This window comes from Numida meleagris, chromosome 2 (assembly GCF_002078875.1).
Source record: "Numida meleagris isolate 19003 breed g44 Domestic line chromosome 2, NumMel1.0, whole genome shotgun sequence".
Lineage (NCBI taxonomy): Eukaryota > Metazoa > Chordata > Aves > Galliformes > Numididae > Numida > Numida meleagris.
In genome coordinates, this window is record NC_034410.1 from 124130844 (window position 1) to 124154306 (window position 23463).

General features: G+C 39.2%; 1 long non-coding RNA gene across 3 annotated transcripts in view; it reads right to left on the reverse strand.

Moving 5' to 3' along the window:
- Nucleotides 1-23463, reverse strand: part of LOC110393882 — a 67217-nt gene that overhangs the window by 38721 nt on the left and 5033 nt on the right. The window contains exons 2-3 of one of the 3 annotated variants that reach the window (XR_002435245.1): nucleotides 12846-12889; nucleotides 7422-7500 (exon numbers count right to left, since the gene is read on the reverse strand). The exons of 1 other annotated variant lie outside the window; for it this stretch is intronic. This is a non-coding gene — a long non-coding RNA (uncharacterized LOC110393882). The remainder of the gene's footprint in view (nucleotides 1-7421; nucleotides 7501-12845; nucleotides 12890-23463) is intronic. One more of the 3 variants, XR_002435244.1, reaches the window with a different exon arrangement.

The window sequence follows — 23463 nt, forward strand, 5'->3', positions numbered from 1 at the left end:
GAGAAGTTGTGGATGCCCCATCCCTGGAGGCGTTCAACGCCAGGTTGGATGAAGCTTTAGGTGACATGGTCTAGGGGGTGATATGTCTGCCTATGGCAAGAGGGTGGAACTAGATTTTCTTTAAGGTACCTTCCAATCCAAACCACTCTACAATTCTGTGTTCCCATCTTCCACCTTAGCAGCACACTCCACAGCATGTGGTGTGCTGCCACCTCCCCTCCAGTCCCTGCTCAGTAATATCCACACAAACACAAGTACATATCCAGATTTACAATCACCTTCTATGCTCTCAGCCAAGGCAATAAAATATAGCTTTACTGCTTTGGACTTTAAAAAATAAGTGATTGCATACCATATGTGCATAAAATCCATCATCAGCCTTCACAGAACATGTTTAAAAACATCCCAATCGACACAAAATGCAGCTTACATTAGTACAGCCAGCCTAAGTTTCACTTCATAGCAGTGTTTCCCTGAGCTGCTCTTTAGTTTCCAAGAAGTGATGCCACTGGCACAAAACTGAAATGAAAGATGCCATCACTGACCAAAAGATATAGCTCAGTTTTTGTGATAAAGAAAATCATTTTCTGTAGCACCCCCTCCCAAACCAAAGACTACCCATGGTATCCAAGGCATATCACCATAAGGTACGAAACTCAGCATAGGAAAAGATTCCAAAACTTTCCAAATTCCTACATAATAGTGAAAAGAGAGGGATTTTTCCTACTTCTTTTTATTTTGTGTTTAAGAGTATACCTTTATCAGAAAAATGTGAAAGACTAAATGCAATATTCCATATTCAAGAAAGAAAAACATGGAAATTATCTATTTCTTAGGTGGTTTTTCCATCCTAAATAAACACTAGAAGAGGTCTCCTCCTTAAAATCTGTCAAAATAACATGTACTTATTTCCCTATCCTTCCCCCAGTAAATAGTTGACTGATAACAAATATGGAAAAAAGAAAAAAGACTATTTAAAAATGCATGGTGTACAATTTTCATTCCATTGACATCAGTCCCGCTACATATTTGCCTGTCTAAAGCAAGAGCATTCTCAATTATCAAAATGCTGCCTTCCAGTTCTGTGACTTCTCCCAGCAGACAAGAGACAGGAATTACTGTTTTGTGACAAACAGTGCAATTTAAAGATTTTCAGCACAAATTCAGTCCAAACACTTTTTTTGCTGCTGTTGCTGTTGTTTCAGAAGTGAAATCTAAAATTTTGATGCTGGTAACAAACATCTCCTGATCCAAAAGAAAACAAAACAAAAAAAACATTTCACTTCAAAACATGTAATGTATTTCAGAAGAAAATATCAAAACATAAATGTTTTTTCTTTTTGAGTTGAAAAGGAAGGCAATTAGATTTGAGTACGTATGGCACTATTCATGGCAAGGAAGGCAGGGGAACACAAAAATACAGAAAATGAACAATAATGGAGAACAACAACAAAGGTGAGGTGGTAGACAGTAAAGGGAGGGGACTTCCTATAACAGTAGGGCAAAGACACATAGCAACCTCAGAAGGGCTTCTCTCTGGAGACAGGGAGACAACAGGTCCATGCTTAGGTCTGAGCTGGAAGCTTGAGGTGGGAACCTCAGAAGTGTCCATGCTGCTGCTACTCCCATTCTGCTCACCCACCTCTCTACAGACTGTTCCTTCATATCATCAGTGCAACCATATTACCACAAATAATACCTAGGAAGCCAGGGAGGCTGGGACCATCCTCTCTGCAGTCACTCAACTGAGGTATTCTGGGCAGGAGCCTGGCCCTACCTCAGGTGTTCACATGGCCACAAAAGCTCTTCTCCGTCCTATCAAGAATGTAATCCTTGACACCAGAAGAAAGTGTCTTTCTTTTGGACATCTCTCCAGTTCCCCATACTCAGGATTTTAGAAAAGGGGCCACTTCACCCACTAAGCTGTAGTTGTGGAGGTTGACAGCCTCTCTCCAGACCAGTCTCCTGGGCTCCCCCCTTTTCCCTTCACTACTGTGTGGTTCCGTGTGTGTTACACCACTGAGTACTACCACAACCAAGCCGTGCTGCTTGGCCTAGCACCTCATGCTTTCCAAGACAAAAAGATAACTTATTTTCATTCATAAATTTCACTCCTTCCCAGGGGGCATGTGGAGCCTGGCTTACCCCAGAGCTGTGCGTACATGTGTTACAGCCATGCAAGATCAAGACAGCAAGTCCATGGATACAGAACAGACAATAAGCAGAACTTAGTCTACAAATTGGAAGTTGAATGATTGGCAAACAACCTCTCCTTATGAAAAATTATGTTACAGCAACACAATAGTACTGTGAGCCAAAAGTATGTCTATTCCTGATTTGTAGACCAGGTTTTAGTTATACTATAATCCTCTCAGTATGCCTGCTTAGGATACCGCAATCACACGAGTCATGAACACTACCCACAAATCCTGCGGTTCCCATGCCGAGCAAGTGACACACCAGATGAAGAGGGATGGAAAATATACATGTGGAATTGTTCTGGGAACTTAAAGCACACATAACAGTAAACAAAGCAAATATGGTGCAAAACCTGTTGCTATTTTCACAGCATTTGCGAAGCAAAGCTACATAGATGCCGAAAGATGCAGGCTTCTTCACACCTCTCCTCGAATCCCATCAAATTAAGCACAGCAGCATAAACAGCAGCAGGAATAAATAAATGTTATGCACCCTGTTTGCTGCTGCATCACAGGGGTGCATACTGTGCGTGCTCAGGTATATGTTTGTGTACAGCAGAGACAGTTGAAAAAAGAGCATTAAAATGATTTTTCCTTGTGACTCCTCTAGAGCCTGGGCTGCCAAAGGAGACTGAGCACACAGTCATTCCCCTGGTGTTTTTCTTCCTCCTCCCTATCTTCTCCAGGCACAGTCCAAGCCAGTTGGAAAAGGATGCTGCTGCCATCCTCTGTCCCACTTAGGGACCTAAGGCCAGTGGCAGGTTGGTCCGATAAGCAAAAACCTCCCTCTGCTCCCTGCATTGTTGGCTACAGGAACACTTGCTGAACAAGAGGCACTACAAACACATTTTGGCTGGTGGAGGCAGAGGTGGCTGGAAGCCAGCTGACGGAGACCAGCAATATCAGTCTTTATTCTGGGGGAATCCTCAGAAGACAAAAAGCAACCACTAAAGGCGCATCAGCAAACAAAACACAAGCGATTTTGTACTCATGAAGGAGATAGGAAGGCTGAACCAAGGAGATCAACATGAACTTAAACCGTGGCATAGGGCAAGCATGTGGCACGCCGTATGGTAACTCAGAACAAAACAGAAAGCTTGGAACAAAATGAAATTAGAAATCTGTTTTTAGTTCAAATTACTCTACTAAAAACCTAATTGAAAACTGTGTTGAAGTTGACATGACTTTTTGACATGTTGTTCCTTCAAGACAGCATTTTCCATCCAAAAAGAAGGTATTAAGACTGTTTCAATCTGGCTACCATCTATTCAGCAAGGTTAGGAAACAGTAAATGGTAAGCTAAAATTAACACATCATTAGTCAGCAAAAACTAGTTGTTCGGCCAGGTGCTATCACAATATTTCCAAGAATCCATACACTCTGAACACCTGGAAAGGGAGGATGGCAACCACTAACACATGGGTTTAGAACTGTAAATGGGCTTGATAAATCAAGATTTAAAGATAAGCACCATGTGTCCTCCCTTTGCCCACTGTTTGTCCAGTTTTAAGCTGAGACAGTGTTAATAGCAAACCAATGTTTTGGTTTTTGTTGAGTGATGGGAGTGCACACAGGGCTGAGCTGGGCCACTGGGCAAGGAGGAGCCACTGCCTTTATGACACTGCAGCAGGTGTTGGGGCAGAGCCAGGACAGCTAGCCTGGATTGGCCAAGGGGTTATTCCATACATGTGACATAATGCAGAAGCCTACAATGCAGTGGGGAGCCAGCCAGAGGTTGGCCTATGCTTGAGGGTTGCTGGGCATCAGTTGTTGGTGGTGAAATGTTGTGTTGGTAGCAGAGCATCAGTCAGCAGGTGGTTGTATTGTTAGCTGGGTGTCAGTCAGCACGTAATTGCGTTGGGGATATATATATATATATAGTTATAATCACATTTTTTGTCTCCATTTTCCTCTTCTCTCTTAGCAAATAGTTTTTACCTCAAACTAAGTGCTCTATTTTGTTTCCAGTTCTCTCCTTCATCCCACTTGGGAGTGAGCAAACAGCTGTGTGGTGCTGAGCTGCTTGCCAAGTTAAACCACAACACTGTTTTTAGATTGTAACCTACCCAGGAAAGAGCAAGCAAATATCCTTCTCGAAAATACATAATTCTTCTGTTTCTTCTCCAATCAAAAAGAGTGACCCTCCCAGAAGCTACACAGTCCTGGAGAGTGACGGCATTATGTACACTGGTGGGTCTTCCACTGAGTAGCCTCACACTAACACATCCTTTCAAAGGGATCTAGATTTGGCAGCTTAGAATGTATTTGAAGACTGGATTTTAAAAGAAAACTGAAGTTCCTCTTGTATGATTTATAATAAGTATGTCAATGAAATCAGATAATGAAGAGTTAGATCAAGAGGAATTAAAATTAAGAGACTGGAGCACCTCTCCTATGAGGAAAGGCTGAGAGTTGGGACTGTTCAGCCTGGAGAAGAGGAGGCTCGGGGGGGCTCTCATCAGTATCTGTAAATACTTCAAGGGGAGTGCTGAGAACATGGAGACAGGCTCTGTTCAGTGGTGCCCAGCACCAGAACAAGAAGCGCAAAAACTTCCATTTAAATACAGGAAAAAACTCTTGAAAGTGGTCAGAGGAAGAGGATACTCAGAGAAATTATGGAGTCCCCATCCCTGGAGATGTTCAGAAGCCACGTGGACATGGTCCTGAGGCCCCTGCTCTGGGTCTCCATGCTGGAGCAAGGATTGGGTCAGATGGAGCCAGAGGAGCCCTGCCAACCTCAATTATTTTGTGATTCTGTGACAAACAGATTAATTATCATCACTTGCACAGAACTACATAAAAAGAAAAATAAAGAAATCAAGAAGTAATGGTAAAAAAAAAAAGGAAAAGAAAAAAGACTTCCATATTCAGTATGGCAAGAAAAGCTGTTTATTGGATTATATTTGTATTTACTGTAGTAAAACACCTAGGACCATAAGGAGAATAGAGGGATAGTTCCACAAGCTTGCTTACCCAGCCTAAAGCTAGCCCAAACTACTTATATGTGAAACTCAAACACCATTGCAACACTAAAGTATAAAAACACACCCATAAATTCTCAGCTCCGTCCTGTTACATTAATTAAGTTCAGCAGAGAGAGCAGAGAACTAATTTCCATTGGCAAACTCTACAGTGTATCAGTGAACAATCAGAATGGGAGCTGAAACAACAATCATCAGAGCAAGAGGCAATGGATAGCCTATTTTAGTTCTTGCTCTCTGTCCTCTAAGGAATAATACAATCACAGAAACTGGAGACAGAAAAACACCTCGTAGGTTATATAGTTTATTTGCCTGCCAGTGTGAGATTCTTCCCTATAATAATTTTTAACGCTTGCTTTTGCCAAGCTAAAAGCAATGCGTCACCTCTAAGGAAAATGAGCTTGTTATGAGACCCCTTGGACATTGCACTTTGAAGTACCCAATAGATCATGGTGCTGCATCATATAAAAAGGAAGGTGCTAAATTGTTCAGACAACATGCTGTACAAGCCTAGTCTGAAACAGGAGAGTCAGCTACATAACAGCATCCCGCTGAGCCCCGATTTATATCCTCTTGCCTCCTTGCTACAGCACTGTCATCTCCTCTGCTTAAGACACCACAGATCTGTCATGGCACACAGGTGTGAGACATGCAATCACAGTGCCAAGTGGTGTTAATCTGCAAGAAATAGCTTAAGCTCTGAAATGTGAGGTCATTTTGTGGGTCTCATATACTGTGGCAGCTTTACCTTCCCTCCGGTACTTCGTGGCCCAGTCTGGTCCCAGGGGTCCCAGCAGAAGAATTTCCTGCTGAAATGAGAGAAACTCTATGCACCAGAGTCCTGCCCTGCTGAGTAGCCCTCTCGAGATCACTGGTCTCTTCTGCCCTGCAAAGGACTTCAAAAAACATGACTCCAACAGAAGTCACTTAGAAGTGTTCACAAAAGGAAGAAAAGCAACCCTACAGGAGGTAGCTGGAAAAGCACTGACCACAGTGAGAAGCTGAGAAAACGTCAGAAAGTTGAAACTATAAGCCTCTTTCTGAACTCCCAATTTCATGTGAAGCACTGTCTTCACATGAAGGAGCTCCCACTTACCTAGCCTATTCTGGTGAAATATCTGAGGTGTCATCTCCTCCTCATGAGGTTTTCTACACCAAACTTAAATTGCACAAATATTTTCCAGTATATTTGCTGCCCATCTGTAAAGGTACTTGGAGATTTTAAACCACACTTTTAACTATCTCAGAGACTCAAACAAAGAGAAGTCTGACACACTAATTGCCCAGGATTAACAAATACAAGTCCATTAAAACAATTATATCAAAAATAGTAACGTAGCACTAAAAAAATTAAGGCACAATAGAACTATGACTGTTCACATAACCCTAGCTCTTTTACCATGAGAATGTACATTATAAACAGCCTTTTCTTCCCAGACAATTGCAGTTTTTTTCTGCATATTTAAACACAGATGTAGGTGCTTAGCAACTGTAAAACAAAATAACTTACTTAAATAATTGAGTATAGGTTAAGGTACTCATTTTATATACTTTTAAAATACTATATGTGCTTTATAATATTATTTTACACCTGGAGTGACAGATTCCTTGTATATGGATTCCAAAAATGAGTCATTTACATATGTATTTAAACTATGAAATAGGGATTTGTGTCTGCTATGCGTGAATCTGTGTGAATGTGTGTGTATGTGCTTGCATACTTCCACTCAAGTTACTTACATTCATAATGGGTAAACAGCAAGAAAAAATTGGGAAAAGTAGTTTTTAAAATGTAAAAATTACCTAGTAATGTGAAAATAAATGTGAAATGTCTGTCTTCATTCAGCATATCAAAAATCGTTATTAGAATCAACAATATTTCTTTTTAGAAACATCCACATTTAAAACTGGAGACAAACAGACAACAGAAAAATACTGAAAATTCCGATAGTTCAGAAATATCACATTGCTGCCCAACTGCAGCCTTTCACTACCAGTTCTAAACATAGACTGAGGACTTTAAAGAAAAAATTACATAAAATAATGTCTGCATGAAAGGTTTTGCTGAAAGGATTAGTCAACAGCATATAAGCAATGTTTTCCTAGAGCATGCATTACTTTGCATCACTTGCAAACAACACAAAGCCTTTGAGTAGAAATAACACAGTTTGTTAAACCAACTAGTCTAGCAGCACAAAACAGATTTTTTTTAAGCACACAAACTGTTCTTCAGATCTCTTACCTATTTGTTTCCTGTATTGGTCAACAGGAGTTCTTGCTGTAGAGGCATCTTTCCTACCCATCGTTTTCAATTCAAATCACTGTCAGTACCAGAAAAAAAAGAAAACAAACAAACAAAAAAACAAACAAAAAAACACCATTATTCCTAAGAAACTTATTAAGGAAATCAATGACTTCTAACATCAGAAAAAAAAAACAAAAAAACAACTGTAGCAAAAAAAATTTCCTAAATTGCACAGAAAGACAGAAGCCTACCATTGTATGAGATTCTGGACTTAATCATAACCATTCTAAATGCTTTTAGATAAATTTTAAACATACCTTTTTCCTCACTGCATGGGCTATTAGCATTACTGAATACCTGTTACTTTAAATTAAAAGAAAAAAAAAACGATGTAAACTGATGGTACTGTAATTTACCATTCAGTATCAGAGAATTTTTTTTTTCTTTTTTTTTTTTAGTAATGAGTGAATGCAGTATTCTGGTAAACACAGCTACAGCTGGCCAGGAGCCCGAAGCAGGACCAGGCAGTGTGTGCACCCCAAGCCAGATGCTCCTATTCAAGAAACCTAGGAGGTTTCCCCAGGCCACCTTGAACATGAGATAAGAACAGACACCTAAAGTAGAGCAAAAGCCCCCACTCTCCCACCTTCACACCACAGCCTCAAGAGATCCACAAATGGAAAGCAAGTGAAGACCAGAGGTCAAAACTGGGTCTGTGCCCATTTTACACAACTCTGCCAAAGCACTGACACTTGAAGCCACCTTCAAAGCATTCCCAACAGCCATGGTGAAAGGACTTCTCACATCTCACAGTGCTGGTGCCTGACACGAGGATTGCAGAAGGGACTGCACAATCATTTGTCCAGAGACTGACAAATGACAAGCACTGCTTGACACTTGGTGCTCCCACACCATCTTTGTAACTCTTCTGTGAACAGGTGTCACTTGAGAAGCGTTCTAGCAAACCATCAGTACACCTATTTAACTTGCAAAACTGTATGGGTTGTCATTCACCCCCTCACAGGGCTGTCACATCCATCTCAAGGCCCAGCAGGCCTTGCTTGAGGGCAGCAGCAAGGGCAAACTTTGGTCAAATGACCTTGCATAGCCACAAACCGACTGCATATTGTGCACATATGGCCTTGAGGCATATACAGTGGTCTCACATTAGGCAGAACCAGATGGAGGAGGTTGTACAGCCAGAGGAGGTTCCCTAGGCCCTGCCAAGGCTGTTTGGGAAGCATGGCACCTGAAGGCCCTGCACTGCCAAACCTCACACAGAAATGCAGGATGAGTCCCTGCTGAGCAGGCTGCGAGGTGTCACAGCCTTCAGGAGCCCCAGGTATTCTATTCATATCCACAAATGAGGATCAAAGTAGCAGATGAAGTGAGTGATTTGTGCTTTTAAAACCACAACGCTTTTTTTGTGTGTGTGTGTTTACCTATTTTATTAGCATGTATCTATTTTTTTAACCTATTTATTAACATATAATGTCAAATGACAAAACTGTAGCAAAGGAGACTGAATCATGCTCCTTAATTTAAGGGGTGAGACACAGGACCATCAGTAAATTTCCAAAGGTGTGCAGGAGTAATAAAAAGATATAAAAGAACACTATTATTTTTTAATCAGAATCAAAAACTCAATTACAGCCTTCTAACATTCCCACACATCATTGTGGTTTGATTCAGAGAATATTCCCATTTTATCTAAAATGCACAAGCAGTCAGCTGTAACCAATTGGCATTTTTCCCCCTTTATTATGTTTCCCCGCTACTTTCCTGTCTGATATTCTCACATACGGTTCCCATCATAATAACAAGAGTGGAAAATCAAGGTAACATTCCAACTTCCAGCTAGTTGAGGAGATAACAGATACATTTTACACAGCAAAACTAGCTCTTGGCTTATTTTATGCCACTGCAAGAAACTGTTTTGACTTTCCTTTTGCAATTTCAATAGCCTAACAATGTTTTGTAACAAAATGTCAGCTGTGAAAGATGTTTGCAGTCTTTGCAATGCCAACAAAGCACAGGAAGAAACTGCAGACAAAAAAAACAATAATTCCCATTATTTGGAACAAGGCAGGCATACTTTGCAGAGCCTCAGCCTGCGTGGCCCAGTGCCACGGAGCCCAGCACCTAGAACCTGCAAACACAGCAGCTCTCCTTTGTTCTTCAAAGCCACGCAGCCAGCATCCCTCATTGCTACCACTTTGATGACTGGATAGCAAACTCCCGAGAAACCCATGGAGACATTAGCACATACAGCCACAACGCCTAATAAGATAGCTATTTGCATAAAAGATCAGCCACAATTTAAAATGTGTTCTGATAGATGTGGAAGGGGAATATATTAGCGTGTACAAAGTCAAGCCCGTTTTCACAATGTAATTCCTCAGGGACCATGCCTCCCTGTGTTCTCCTACCAAGAATCCTGTGTTCCCTGAGGAAGTAACTTGCTACAAGCCAGAATTAAACTGAAATACGGATTAAATAAGAGATTATGTACAAATCTTACTATAGAAACAGCTTCGAATGCAACTTCTGATCAGATTTCTGTACGGGAAAAGCCTGGAACATTTACAATTCACAAAGCAATCTGAAAAGCTCCATTCCCCTCTTCGAAGTAGCAGCAGTCATCCCACAGTTATCAGCCACCTTCACGCTGCTGAAGGAAATGGCTGGACTGATTTCAGATCATTTGAAGTCAGCATGAGCTCTTCAGCTCCTTCAAAAGAGGATTCTAAGAAAATGAAGCAAGGTTCACTGGAATGTTTTTTTGTTTACTGCTATTTCACAGATACTATAAGGTCAAAGGATCTTTTTGTTGTGGTTTCCTTAATTGTTTTTTCACCATCTTTCCCTCCTGTCTAGTATTTTACTTTTGAAGGCTTACACTCAGAATATTTTTCTGTTCCTCCTGTTCTACTCATTAGCAGTGACTGATAATAATTAATACAGACAATAAATTGCCTATTATCACTTCCATCTTTCAATGGCATTTTGTGAGTTATAAAACAGTTCTGAATGTCCATTCAAGGTCTGACCACAAGAGCATTTAAATCTCAATGCACAATTCTCAACGGAAACACAGCCTGTATCATCATCAACAACAAAGTAAAGCCATTACGTTAATGAAATAGATATACACCATGACTTACTTTAAAAATAATTTAAAAAATGTAAGTACAGGGACTATATAACACAAAGACTTCACTTTATGCATTCATGGTATTCATCGCTGCCCCTCTACTCTGCTTTTCTGCCCATCTACTCTGCTCTCATGAGACTCCACCTGGAGGACTGCATCCAGTTTTGGAGCCCCCAACACAAGAAGGACATGGAGTTGTTGGAGTGGGCCCCAAGGAGGGCCATGAAGATGATCAGAGGGCTGGACCACCTCCCCTACAAGGACAGGCTGAAAGAGCTGGGGCTTTTCAGCCTGGAAAAGAGAAGGTTCCGGAGGGACCTTAGAGCAGCCTTCCAGTACCTGAAGGGGGCCTACAGGAAAGCTGGGGAAGGACTTTTTATAAGGGCATGTACCAACAGGATGAGGGGAAATGGCTTTAAACTGGAAGAGGGTGGATTTAGACTAGATACTGGGAAGAAATTCTTTACTGTGAGGGTGGTGAGACACTGGAACAGGTTGCCCAGTGAGGTTGTGGATGCCCCCTCCCTGGAAACATTCAACGTCAGGCTGGATGGGGCTGTGAGCAACCTGGTCTAGAGGGAGGTGTCCCTGCCTATAGCAGGGGGTTGGAACTAGACAATCTTAAAGGTCCCTTGCAACCTAAACCACTCTATGATTCTATGGTGCAAAACAAATGGTTAATAATAGCAAAGCTTAAAATGTCTACCAGTGAACACACAATGACCTATATACATGTATACGTACAAACTGTCTTAGCAGTGATATTTGACAGTCCACTATGCCTGTATTCTTCAACAACAAGCTGCCTCCATATTAAAAGAAGTCACCTTAAAACATTTAAAACAATTAATGGAATGACTATTTTTGTAGCTAAAATATAGTCAGTTGAGAGAAACACTGATAAAAAAGAACCATTACAAAATGTGAAAGCACTGCAGCAAGTCACAGAACCACAAAATTGTAGGGGCTGGAAGGGACCTCTAGAGATCATCTAGTCATAATTGAAACGATAAGTGAACATACTATGAATATCTTCATATATTAAGAAGCATGTTATCTTTAATTACAAATGGATATCAAAGTTAAAAAGGCCTTTTTTTTCCATTGGAAAGAAGGTAGGTTAACAATTTCAATCATAACTCAACCATTTTCGAATATGATTCAAAGACTATTGTCAGTGAAAGAACTGGTTTCCATCAGTTACTTCTATAGATCATAGTTTAATAAGTAATACTATATCCCTTACAAGTTACAAGAGACAAAAAATAGCATTTTATCCTCCTCAGATAAAAAAAAAAAAAATCAAAGGAAAACATTTGATTCTGTGGGAGCATCAAGTTATTCCAAGGAATGGCTAGCATTGCATTTAAAGTGAGAAGGTGTCTGCAAATACACATTTTACACGTTCTTGCTGTTGGTTATTTTAATTGGCTTTTTGTGTACCTCCTAAGCACAGCAACTGTGGTCAGTGCACCTCAATAGAAGAGATTTAATAAAAGTAACCAGCATATCAAATTGCAAGAATAATACAGCTGAATACTTCAATCACACTTTGGCTAGGAATAAGAATTTTTAAAAGCTTTACTAGTACTTAAAAATCATTCACTGGCTGATCTAAACATGTCTTATGAATAAGTCTTATAGTAGTTCTCACCGTTCCTCTGGAAAGCTCCTCTCCAAGGCTGAGAGTATTTCAAAGGAAACAGCCCTTGCCCCCAGTGCTTCTTGTATAATCTAGCTTTGCAAGATTATTTCATTTTTTTTAATAAAAAGGATTTAACACTTTTTTAGTTTAACCTTGGAATTAGAGGAGGTCAATTTAAGTTCAGCTAATTTTGGAAAAATTAAACTAATAATCCCAAACAAGATAGTATAAATTCAGGTGGAAAAAATGTTGCTCAAATAATCTTAACATTGTAGATGAGGACAACAAACACTCTTACATATCCCAGGATTACATCCATCTGGGAATTACAACATTTTTTCTGCCATATGTCAGGATGTTTGCTTCATGTAAAGGTAGGACCAAAGCCTCCCCTAGGTACCTAGCATTTGGTGGGATCAATTAGGCCCAAATATTTGCATTTGCTCATTTCGCAGAAAGTCTACTTACTTTTGCAACGTGTAAAATGTTTTTGAATATCTGAAGAGTTGGAAAGATTGTCATTAAATGTGTCCAAGATAGGAAGGAAAAAAAAATTGAAAATGTTCAAGATTTTTTGAAAGACTTCATACTGATGTAATTTTTTTTAAGCAAAAAGACTTACAATTGTCAGAAGTTCCTGTCACCCAGAAGAGTTTGTCAAAGCTTCTGCAAGAAGAAGAACCAAAGCATGCTTGGCCAAAACTTACTTCTAAAAACATTACTTAGGCAGAAGATATTTGTATAGGAATTAGTTTTACAGTATTTTTCATAAAAAACATAGCATTTTGCAGAAGTTTGTCTCTATTTACAGATGCTATATAACTTACACTTACTTTTCGTTATTAGGATTTGTTATCTCTCTTCAGAACAAAAATTCCTATTCATTTCAGAGCTGAACAGAGCCATACCATCACATTTAATATGAACATTTTAATATGAAGACAGATCTTCATCCAAACAAATGTAAAACTGCAAACTTTCAAAGCTGAAAGTTTTTTCTGTAAGAATATATGACAGCATTGATGCATCAAGGAAATACCCTTGAAGAAGTTCAAGAAGGAAAAAAGCATCCATGTAGTTCACTTCTGCCTTGCCTGACAGTTCAAAATGTAGTATTTCCAAGAGGAAATAGTAATCCCTGCTAAAGGGAAAATTATACAATAAATTACACCATATGCAGCTTTTCATAACTAACATTCTTCAGAATACCATAATCTGTTTAAACTTTTTGGGGGGAGTTAATGGTAGAATTCCGAGGAAAAAGGATGGGAAGAAACCCAGGCAGACACCCAGCCCACCCTTACCCTTGCCAATACAGCTCAAACTTCACTGAGTCATGAGCAACCACGGGAAGAAATTATTTGTTCCGTCTCAGTAAGTGAGGCAGCAGCAGCAAAGGTTTGGAGGTACTGCTAAATACAGGCAGCTTGATTCCCCCTTTGATCGCGAGCACACACACCTTCAGAATTCATTTCCTTTGATGAAGTAGGGAATAATTTAAAGAACAGGTATAAAGTGGGAGGTCAAAGACCTTAAATTTAAAAATCAGCTAAGTCTGCCCCAGCACTTCACTTTTAATATGTTATGAAGTTAAAATTCTTGCATTTCATACAGCATCATGTGGCATCACTGAGCTCATATTCCTACAGACCTCAGAAACTGTTTTGCCCTGCTGGATTGTAGAGAAGGGGAAGAGCAATTTCTTCTTTCCCTTCTTTAAACCAGAAAATAATCCTCTATTCCCTATTTCATTGCTTTTGGGAAGTGACACAAATGTATTTTTCCAGATGTTACCGATCTCCTGGATTTGCCAGAAGTCACCACTTGCTAAAAGTCTCAGTGCATTAATTATACACACTTGCTAATTCCTCATTTGAAGATTTTAAGCTTAGGCTCATCTTTGATGGAACTAAAAATTCTTATTTCTTCCTTAAATTAGAAGAAATATTTAGAGAGTAATTATATTTCAGAGTATTCACCTTACACTTGATGTCACAACCACCCAGAAAACAGAATGTCTGATTCACAATCTTGACAATATGGCAAAGTGGAATATGATCTTCAGTGAGAATAAAAGTAGTAACTTTTTGAACTCATACATAAAGAAAAGAAAAATCCATACTGTTTTTTTTTTCCTTATGTTATACCTTTATATGTTCTTCTGGTACATATTTCACTGCAGTGTAATACAACGTCTCATCACACATAGCTTCATACCATGGTAATTGCTAAAACCGGTCACCATTCTTATAGTCTAATGATTGCCTCATTTCTTACTTTGAGCAAGCACACAAAAGTTGAAAGCAGCCTGCACAAAGCAGCAGCAAATAAAATTTCAGTACACATAGACCTAATTGTAACACTTCAGCAAAACTGAATTATTAGCTCTATTATAAAACCCGGTATTGGAAAGGACTTAAGAGGTAATCTTTCCATCCACTGTTCAGAATGATTTTTTTTTCCCTTTCTGAAACTACTGCAGCTCAATAAGTATTAAATAGACTGATCTATGAATGAAGAAAAATAGTTTTATGTCCCTTTTGTTGTCTTGCATGCTGTACTAGGCATTCAGGAAAGCAGCTCAGCTTAAAAAAAAAAATCTATTCTAGTCACCAGGTGAAAGAAATGTTAAGTGCAGAGTTCTAATTTGGTGGTTTTAGCATCTACATTTTCTACTACTTTTCAATAACTGATTAAAGACAGAATAACCTGTTAACTTTCCCCACAAAGACCAGAAGATGAAGCTGACATGTATTTCCTTAGCTTAATGCAACACATCATTTCTGTATTTTTCTTTAAAATTTTGGAAGTGTAGAACAGTAGCAAAGCAGGAACTATGGTATTTAGTACTAACTTAGCAAATGTAAAGTTCAGCCCTTCAGCACTTTATAATGAGCTTAATAGTCAGGCTTAATGAACAGACCCATAGATGTTAGTGGTAGCATTTTCAGAAACAAGTCCTACTCTACTGGTTTTGAAGGATTAGGCCATAACTGGGTGAAGAGTTTAATGTGGCTTAAATAACATCGGTTCAGTAGTTTCCAATGTAGTTTGAAACAACAGCCCAAGCATGCTCTCTGCAGATTATATCCAAATTGTTCACAAGACTTGGCTCTTCTGAAACCTACCTAGAGAATCCACTAAAGGCAATGACTTTTAAGATAAAAAATAAAGTAATAGTGTACAGGATACCATCTCTTGAAGAGGCTTATATTCTATTTGGGAAAAAAAAAAAAGAGAACATAAAATCATTGATATCCATAAAAAATCTGAATACTGAAGAAAAAATTGAATTAGGACTGTATCAGAAGCAGGACAAAACCTTCATATATGGAAACTCTGACAGACATCAGAAAACTTGGTAAATTTTTTGCCACATTTTAAGGCAGAGAGAACAAGCATAGAGAAGAACAAGTTGGGAAGAAAAGGCAGCAAAAAGAAATATCATCATACAGTAGAACAACATCAGTTGGAGTTAACAGTGAATTATGAGAACATCGGAAGATCCCTGGTGCAACCATTTGTACACAGCTGCCTGGGTCTTTTCCACAGTTTTCCCCATAAGACCATGGGAGAGGAGAAGACTGGGAATACTGGGAACAGATGGAGGCACAAACTCCTTAAGTGTGAGTGTATCACAAGAAAAAAGAAATTTTGCTGCAAAGTTCATTGTCCAGGGGAAAGTCAAAGGAGAGGATGGCACCAACGGAGATGAATATTCAAAGAAAACATAGTCATTTAGATGGCTGAAGTCACATGAAATTGTATTTATCATAAATATATTAGTGTAATACAATATTAGGAAGAGAGGGATATGCTGCCTGAAATAGAGCCTGGTAGACTGCATACAGCCAACAAAAGCCACTGGAGCATGCAGTAAGACAACATTAGGCTGGCTTTCAAGAAGACAAACAGATTCAACACCAATTAGCATAAGAAACTGCAGGCTGGTTCTCTTTCTGGAACAACTGCTCAGTTCAACCTCCACTGTACAACTGTACCACTGTGCCTACCACACACTGCACATCTTCACAACCAGACTCAAGAAGTTTAAGGAGAGCTGGATCAGTGTGGAGAAGGAGTTTGGCTCAATTGCTTCTACTTTAAAATTCCAAAATAGTTTAATTATTCCATACACTAAGCTTGACTGTCACCCTGGTTGTTTCCATACTGATTTTTATTTTGCTTTTTAATAAGGCGAGTTAATGCAAGTCTATATTAATATTGTACATCACAAACATCTTCCCAGCTCTTGGCTCTTTCCAGTACTGACAGTGTCCAGGTCAGGATGCTCAAAACCAGACAAGTTTGCTCAGAGAGCAGCTGCTCTGAACTTTTTCCTGCAAATACCATTCCCTCCTCTTGTCAGCCTCCTGAAGATAGAGCACAGATTCTATAGACTCCTTCTATGGTCAGGGTACAAAATTGAACAGAGCCTATACAATATACATGACTTGTGTGCAATAAATGACAGAACGCAAGTGCTTTGGATTCTTCACTCTGCTTATATGGCTATGTTTTAGTACTGTACCCACATTTAGATCATAATTTCCATGGGTATATATAAACATACATGAAGATAAACAGACTCTCTTCTCATGTAGAACTGGAAGAATGTATTCAGAAGCTTCGCTTTGTAAATCATTTCAGATGTGTTTTACTGAAGCCATAAAGGATATTAGCAAGTGCACTGGGACCTTTTGTTTTAAATTATTATGATGTGTTACTTTAACAGAAGTTACAAATATTATTTAACCCCACTGGTGTACTTAAAATGAAAAGACTTTGAAGCTTTTCTTTAAATAGGTTTTGTCTCTATAATAATCATTTTTCCAGAATACCCTCTTCCTACTTAGCCTGTTGGTCTGCTGCTTTGTATACTCAGAAAGATACTGAAATAACTCAGACTTTCAAATTATCCTATCTTTCAGAATAAGAAGGTAAATATTAAACTAAGAATGCTCTGTTAACCTTTTAACTCCAAATTACAGAAAGATTCATTCACATATTAAATGGTATATGCAAAAAAATTCCAAAGAAAGCAACATCCATTCTTACTTTGACCATTTTATGAATGCAGAATGAAAAAACTCAAATTATCAGCTGTTGAAATTCTTTGTGCTTCCATTAAAATCATACTTAAATTTAATCACACCTAAGTCTAAGGTTGAAAAAAACAAATTATATGAAGCTTTCCATGAGGCAATTCATACAACAAAAAAGAAACAACACCTTCCACATCCCACATAATGAAAAGAAATGACAAAATCGCAGGGGTGGAGCACAGGCTCGCCCAGCACTCCCTCAACACGTACATAGGAGGGCCTCTGCCACAGCCTGCAGGACAGCTATCTAAGAGACCTTGCCGAAGCCCTGCATGGTAAGGTAGGCATGTACTCAGAAACATTACAGCAAGCCTGAATCCACTTTCAAGCACCATTAGCAGCAGTAACTCTGTGTCTTCAACATTCTTTCAATATTTTTTCATGACATGCTTTTTGGAGAAACTAGAACTAGATACAGCATCCCAGCGTTGGTACTACCAACAAGATTTAGCTTGCTTTCTCATCTCCATCAGCCCCTTTTGTCCCTGCTCTCCACCAGAGCCACCTCTGGCTTTAGGAGCACACTCAAAGGTAACCCTGGTAGAAGTCCCTGTGAGCTCTCACCTGCTGACAGTGGCCTCTAGCCACTGCTTCCGAGTGTTGGCAGCTACCCAGCTCTTTATCCATTTTATTATTGCTACACAGTCCTCATTTTTAAATTAATTTTAGTCTAATAACAGTAAATCAACAACCTAATCAAATTTCATTGTTAGCTATACAAATAGTGTACTTTCAGTTTGACAGCCAAGACACAAAAACAAAACAAATAATCCATTGCTCTAGGTTAACTGTTTCCTTTTGGCAGGGACGTCCAATACAAAACTGGTCTTGCAATAAAGTGACGTAATCTTAATTGCAGGCAGCTTAATCAGCTCCACACACAATGAGTTCAACACTAGAACTGCCTACTGGACAATTTCTGTGGCATACTCACCACATGACAGAAGGATTTATGAGCTTTTAGGCACAATCACTTCTAAGAGCAGACAAAACCAGGAGGAGATGGCAATATGGTAAAACAAGCAGTGAAATGTCTTCCGTGCTGATTCAGTAGAGTAAAAGGTGGAAAACACGAGTTATCAAAAACACAAAGTCAAAAATATGTTCACCTGAAACTAGAGGGTAGTCTCATGAGCAAACTGGGGCATACCTCAGAGGCTTTACAATGCTGCTGCCCTGTCTCTAAGAAGAGGAAGAAAGATGGGATGCACTCTGCCCCAGGAGCCCTGTTCACAGTCCACGCATCATCTCCATCTACTGAGAAGTAGATTTGGGTTAAGGGGAAGGGAAGCAAACTCCACTCCAGCGACTGATATGCAGGTATCATGGGCTCTTCCCTACAGACTGCAGCTGGAGCTGGGGAGAAGGCAACCAGCTGGCAGCATCTTAAACCCAGTACCAAAGGCTTCCAGAGCACATCTGTCAGAGCCAATAATGAATAAATTTGAGCATATGAGTTTGTAGAACTGAGAACTTCATATGTACAGATTACAATGAAAACACAATACATGAAAGCACAAAAAGCTACAAAGGCTGACTGACAATGTAAATGTGAAACGGAATTACCATGGGTAATCTTAACCTTTTCTTCATTTACATCACACAGCACAGGCAGAAAGAAAACAATTCAAACTTTAAGATGTACTACACTTTCAACCCAATTTGTTTCTCCCAACACAGAACTGAGTTCACAACACAAAAGGTTACTTTGTTTCATTTTTTTTTAATTTTCAATGGAAACGAATGAGGAAAAATGCGGCTTTCCAGGTAAGGGCAACCAACTACAGGCAATGTAACTTAGTCTCTCATTTTGTTGTCTTGCTTAAGAATAGAAACAGCATTAGTAGCTGACAACAATCTGGCCCTGCGTACAGAATGATGTGCTTCAGTTTGCCCTCTGGAATTTAACTACCCAGTACTACTCTCAGCATTAACCTAGTGTTAACCTTTGCTCTTCTACTCTCTCATATTGCCATTTCTGTTATAAGCACCTTCTCCACTTCAAGCTTCCGCTGTCAGAACAGTTTTTTCCCTATTTATTCATTTCACCAGCTCAACAGCTATTTCTGAATTTCTGTTGTAGCCTTCCTTTCCTGTTGTGCATTTTCCCTCTTTACATCTGCTATTGGGCTAACATCCACTAATTCAACACACCGTATGTTGGTTTTGATGGTAAACATACTGGGGTCCCCAGTACAAGAAAGATATGGAGCTGTTGTAGCAGGTCCAGAGGAGGGCCATGAAGATAATCAGAGGGCTGGAGCATCTCTCCTATGAAGAAAGGTTGAGGGAGCTGGGCTCGTTCAGCTTGGAGAAGAGAAGGCTCTGGGGAGATCTCATTGCAGTACTTGAAGGGAGCTTATAAGCAGGAGGAGAACCAACTTTTTACATGGTCTAAGTAGTGATAAGACAAAGAGGAATGGCTTTAAACTAAAAGAGAGAAAATTTATTTACTGAGTGGTGAGGCACTGGCATGGGCTGCCTCAAGGAGCTGTAGATGCCCCATCCCTGCAGGTGTTCAAGGCCAGGTTGGGTGGGGAAGCTTGATCTGATGGGTAGCAGCCCTGCCCACAGCAGAAGGCTGGAGCTAGGTGGTCTTTAAGGTCCCTTCCAACCCCAAGCAGTTCCGTGATTCAATGATTCTATGAAGGATGATGCCAAGAACAATCACAACACATGAATAAACAATACTGATTTTTAGTCTTGTTGATGAAAAAGTAAAAATAATAAAAGCAAAATAACTAGCACTATCTATACCAAGAATTCCTTGAGTGCTTTCTCAATGCACTAAATTGTAGGGATATCTACACGCAGCTTGTGATACAAAAGCACCCAGGGTACCATGATATTTTCCCTTGACCTTCTAACATAGTTCTAACGAAAAGTAAAACTGAACTGCAAATAGGTGTTGCACACAATTTTCGGTTATTAAAGTTACTTCATTGCAAATACATGCATGCGCTCTTTCTTCATCTGTAGCATTACCAGTGGCCATCTATGTTTGCCATTACATGAAATAGATTTCCTTACTAAACGGCAAGCACCAGTTTTTCTGGAACCTTCCTTCCTTTTTATCTTCTTTCCAGCAGGGGGAAAATAATCTTACCTGCTTCTTCTGTGTCAAAAACTACTTCAAGACCAAAACTGATTATTAAAGAGCCACAACATAAATTGTGCCTCTTCATCTCCTTTACCAACAACATCGTGATGTTTATGTTGTGCATAACAGTGCAATGATATATGAGTTCATCAGCTTGCTAACTAAAAACAGTTTCACTGTGCCTGTGATTGATAAACTATGGAAGTATTAAAACATTTAAAATGTTAATTTTTGTAATAAAAGTTTTTATATTAATTTAAACCATCGATCATTTTAATATTTAATCATCGCAGACTTCATTTGAAATGAGAATAGCCACTGCACTGAAAAGGACTTCATTCTTTATTTTAAAAAATGATCGGCTTGTATGTATTACCTCTCTTCACATTTCTTCCTCAGTTGCTCTTGGAACGAGTTCAGAGGAGGCCACCAAGATGATCAGAGGGCTGGAGTACCTCTACTATGAAGAAAGGTTGAGGGATCTGGGCTTGTTTAGTTTGGAGAAGAGAAGGCTGCAGGGAGACCTCATTGTGGCCTTCCAGTACTTGAAGGGAGCGTATAAACAGGAAGGGAATGATTGTTTATGAGGATGGATAGCAATAAGACAAGGGGGACTGGTTTTAAACTGAGACAGGGGAGGTTTAGGTTAGATATTAGGAGGAAGTTTTCCACTCAGAGGGTGGTGATGCACTGGAACAGGTTGCCCAAGGAGGTTGTGGATGCCCAATCCCTGGAGGCATTCAAGGCCAGGCTGGACGTGGCCCTGGGCAGCCTGGTCTACTGGTTGGCGACACTGCACTCAGCAGGGGGTTGAAACGCGATGATCTTTGAGGTCCTTTTCAACCCAGGCCATTCTATGATTCTATGAAAAAGTAAACCTGCAAGAAGCAAGTGAAAAAAATCCACAAAAAACACAACAAAAAAAAAACAAAAACAAAACTTTCAAGTAGAGTTTGTGTCAGAAAATATATACTTTCGCAGTCCTGCTTCCCAGGAGTAAGTGTATTAAAATATTAGTATTGGAAGAAAGCTGGTAAATTGAGGGAGACAACTAGGTTACATAAAGAGCATGAATCTCCTGACATAAAACCATAACAATTTACTTAGGTAGAATCAGTACTCAGCAGAGTGCCTTACCTCTCCAAGATGATGGTAACCCATCTAATCTATATATTTTTTTAAATAAACTTATAATCTCCTTGTGTAACATTTGCCTACTTTAGGAACATATAGAGACTTTCCAAAGTATTCTAACCTTCCCTATAATTCAGTTTGTTTTGTCAAATGAAAAGTTCAGATTAATATGAAAATATCCTGAAGTAAAACAAAACTAAGAACTTCACCGTTATGAGAAAAATCTCAAGGAGACTAAAATTAATTGGAATTTCAACTAATCTTGATGGTATTCACCTGGTTTCTTCTGAAAGATTAAAAAAAATTTCTATGAAAAATTCATGGTGCCAAGAAACAAACTTCACAGGAAAATCCAAGGAGAAAGTCTTCACCGCACTGAGAAAACACAGCAGTTACCCTTGTTTGCTGGAGGTATTGCCATACAGCGCACTGAACTTCAGCTCTCCTTCAACGCTCAGCTGCAAATTTGGCTGAAATATTTGAACAAAGTAAATCCTAGATATACAGTGGGTAGTATAACAGGTCAATAATATTAGCTTAATTGACCAGGTCTTCATTTCCTATTTGTGACCAATATTGGGTTAGAGGATTTTCCCATACCTGGCATAAAACTCACACACAAATTTGTTTCCTTATCTTAAAAAGCTGCAGTGTAATGGCAAGGGCTATGAAGAAGTCAGGAGCTGGCAGAAGTGCACGTGGAATCTGCCAACGTGCATAGACTGACTTTGTACAGTTCAAGATGATAAAAATTTAAAAGTAAAACAGTAACAAAAGCACTGTCTTTATGTATGATTTTACAAAGAAAAATATATATTTCTGCATATTTCATTTCACTGAAGTCTGTTTTTACAGAAAGACATTTGAAAAAAATGTTGTTCAGTAAATATGATGCAGTAAATGAATTCAGCAACTCAACTGTTTGCATACAAAGCAGAAGGGATAATCCTGTTTTACGGAACTTAATAGATACACATACATAGACATATATGTGATAGCATATAGCATGCATATAGACACAAGACTCAGTTCAAAGAGAAGTTTTGCCAATGAGCAGACATCTCCATTTCAGTGATTTGTTATAATCTTCCCAATCCTAGATATTTGAAGAGCCCCCATATCTGTGGTGAAACAAGGGGTTTTTTTTTTTGCTCCTGCTGATACAAAATACTATTTTAGACAAAGAAACCAGTTGGAGAATCTTGTTGTAAACAGCTTGAATCGGTGACTTTGGAAGGGACCTCTTGAGGTTATCTAGTCAACGCTCATGTTCAAGCAGATCAAGCTAGAAGATTACATAGAAATATAAAGTACAAAAAGGATTTACATGTTGAAACAAGTAACAGAAAAAAAAAAGTGAGCAACTGTCCCTTCCTAAAAAAAAAATAATAATAATATTGTGACAACTCTCTGTACTCGTGTGATTAATTTCCTTCAAAGCCAAACCTTCTTTATTTTGTTTGCACTTAGAGCACTAACCTGAAGTATGCTTATATCTTCGTGGCTTCAATAAAGACAAAAAAAAAAGGAAGTCCTACAAGGATAAATATGTACTATTTCATGACCAAAGATAAGCACGCCAACAAAAGCATCTACCAAATTTTTCCTTTGTGAACAGACAAGTTATTTTCTCAACAACCAAGTTTGTTCCTAGCCCCTTTTTGTACCAAGAAGCGATTCAGCCAAGGAAAACATGCCAAACAGCGCTATTTAAAAAATAATTCAAGTTTCACCATAACTGTAGACGTTCTGTAACTGTCAACTGTTAAACATCACTTCCTACAGTTTTCCACCATGGAATATCCAGATCAGTAGCAAAGGCTGGAAGAACCGGTCTTTACTAGCAGGTACCCTTGCATTCTGATCAGTAGACAGCTCTCAACTTCAGGAAGTGCCTGATC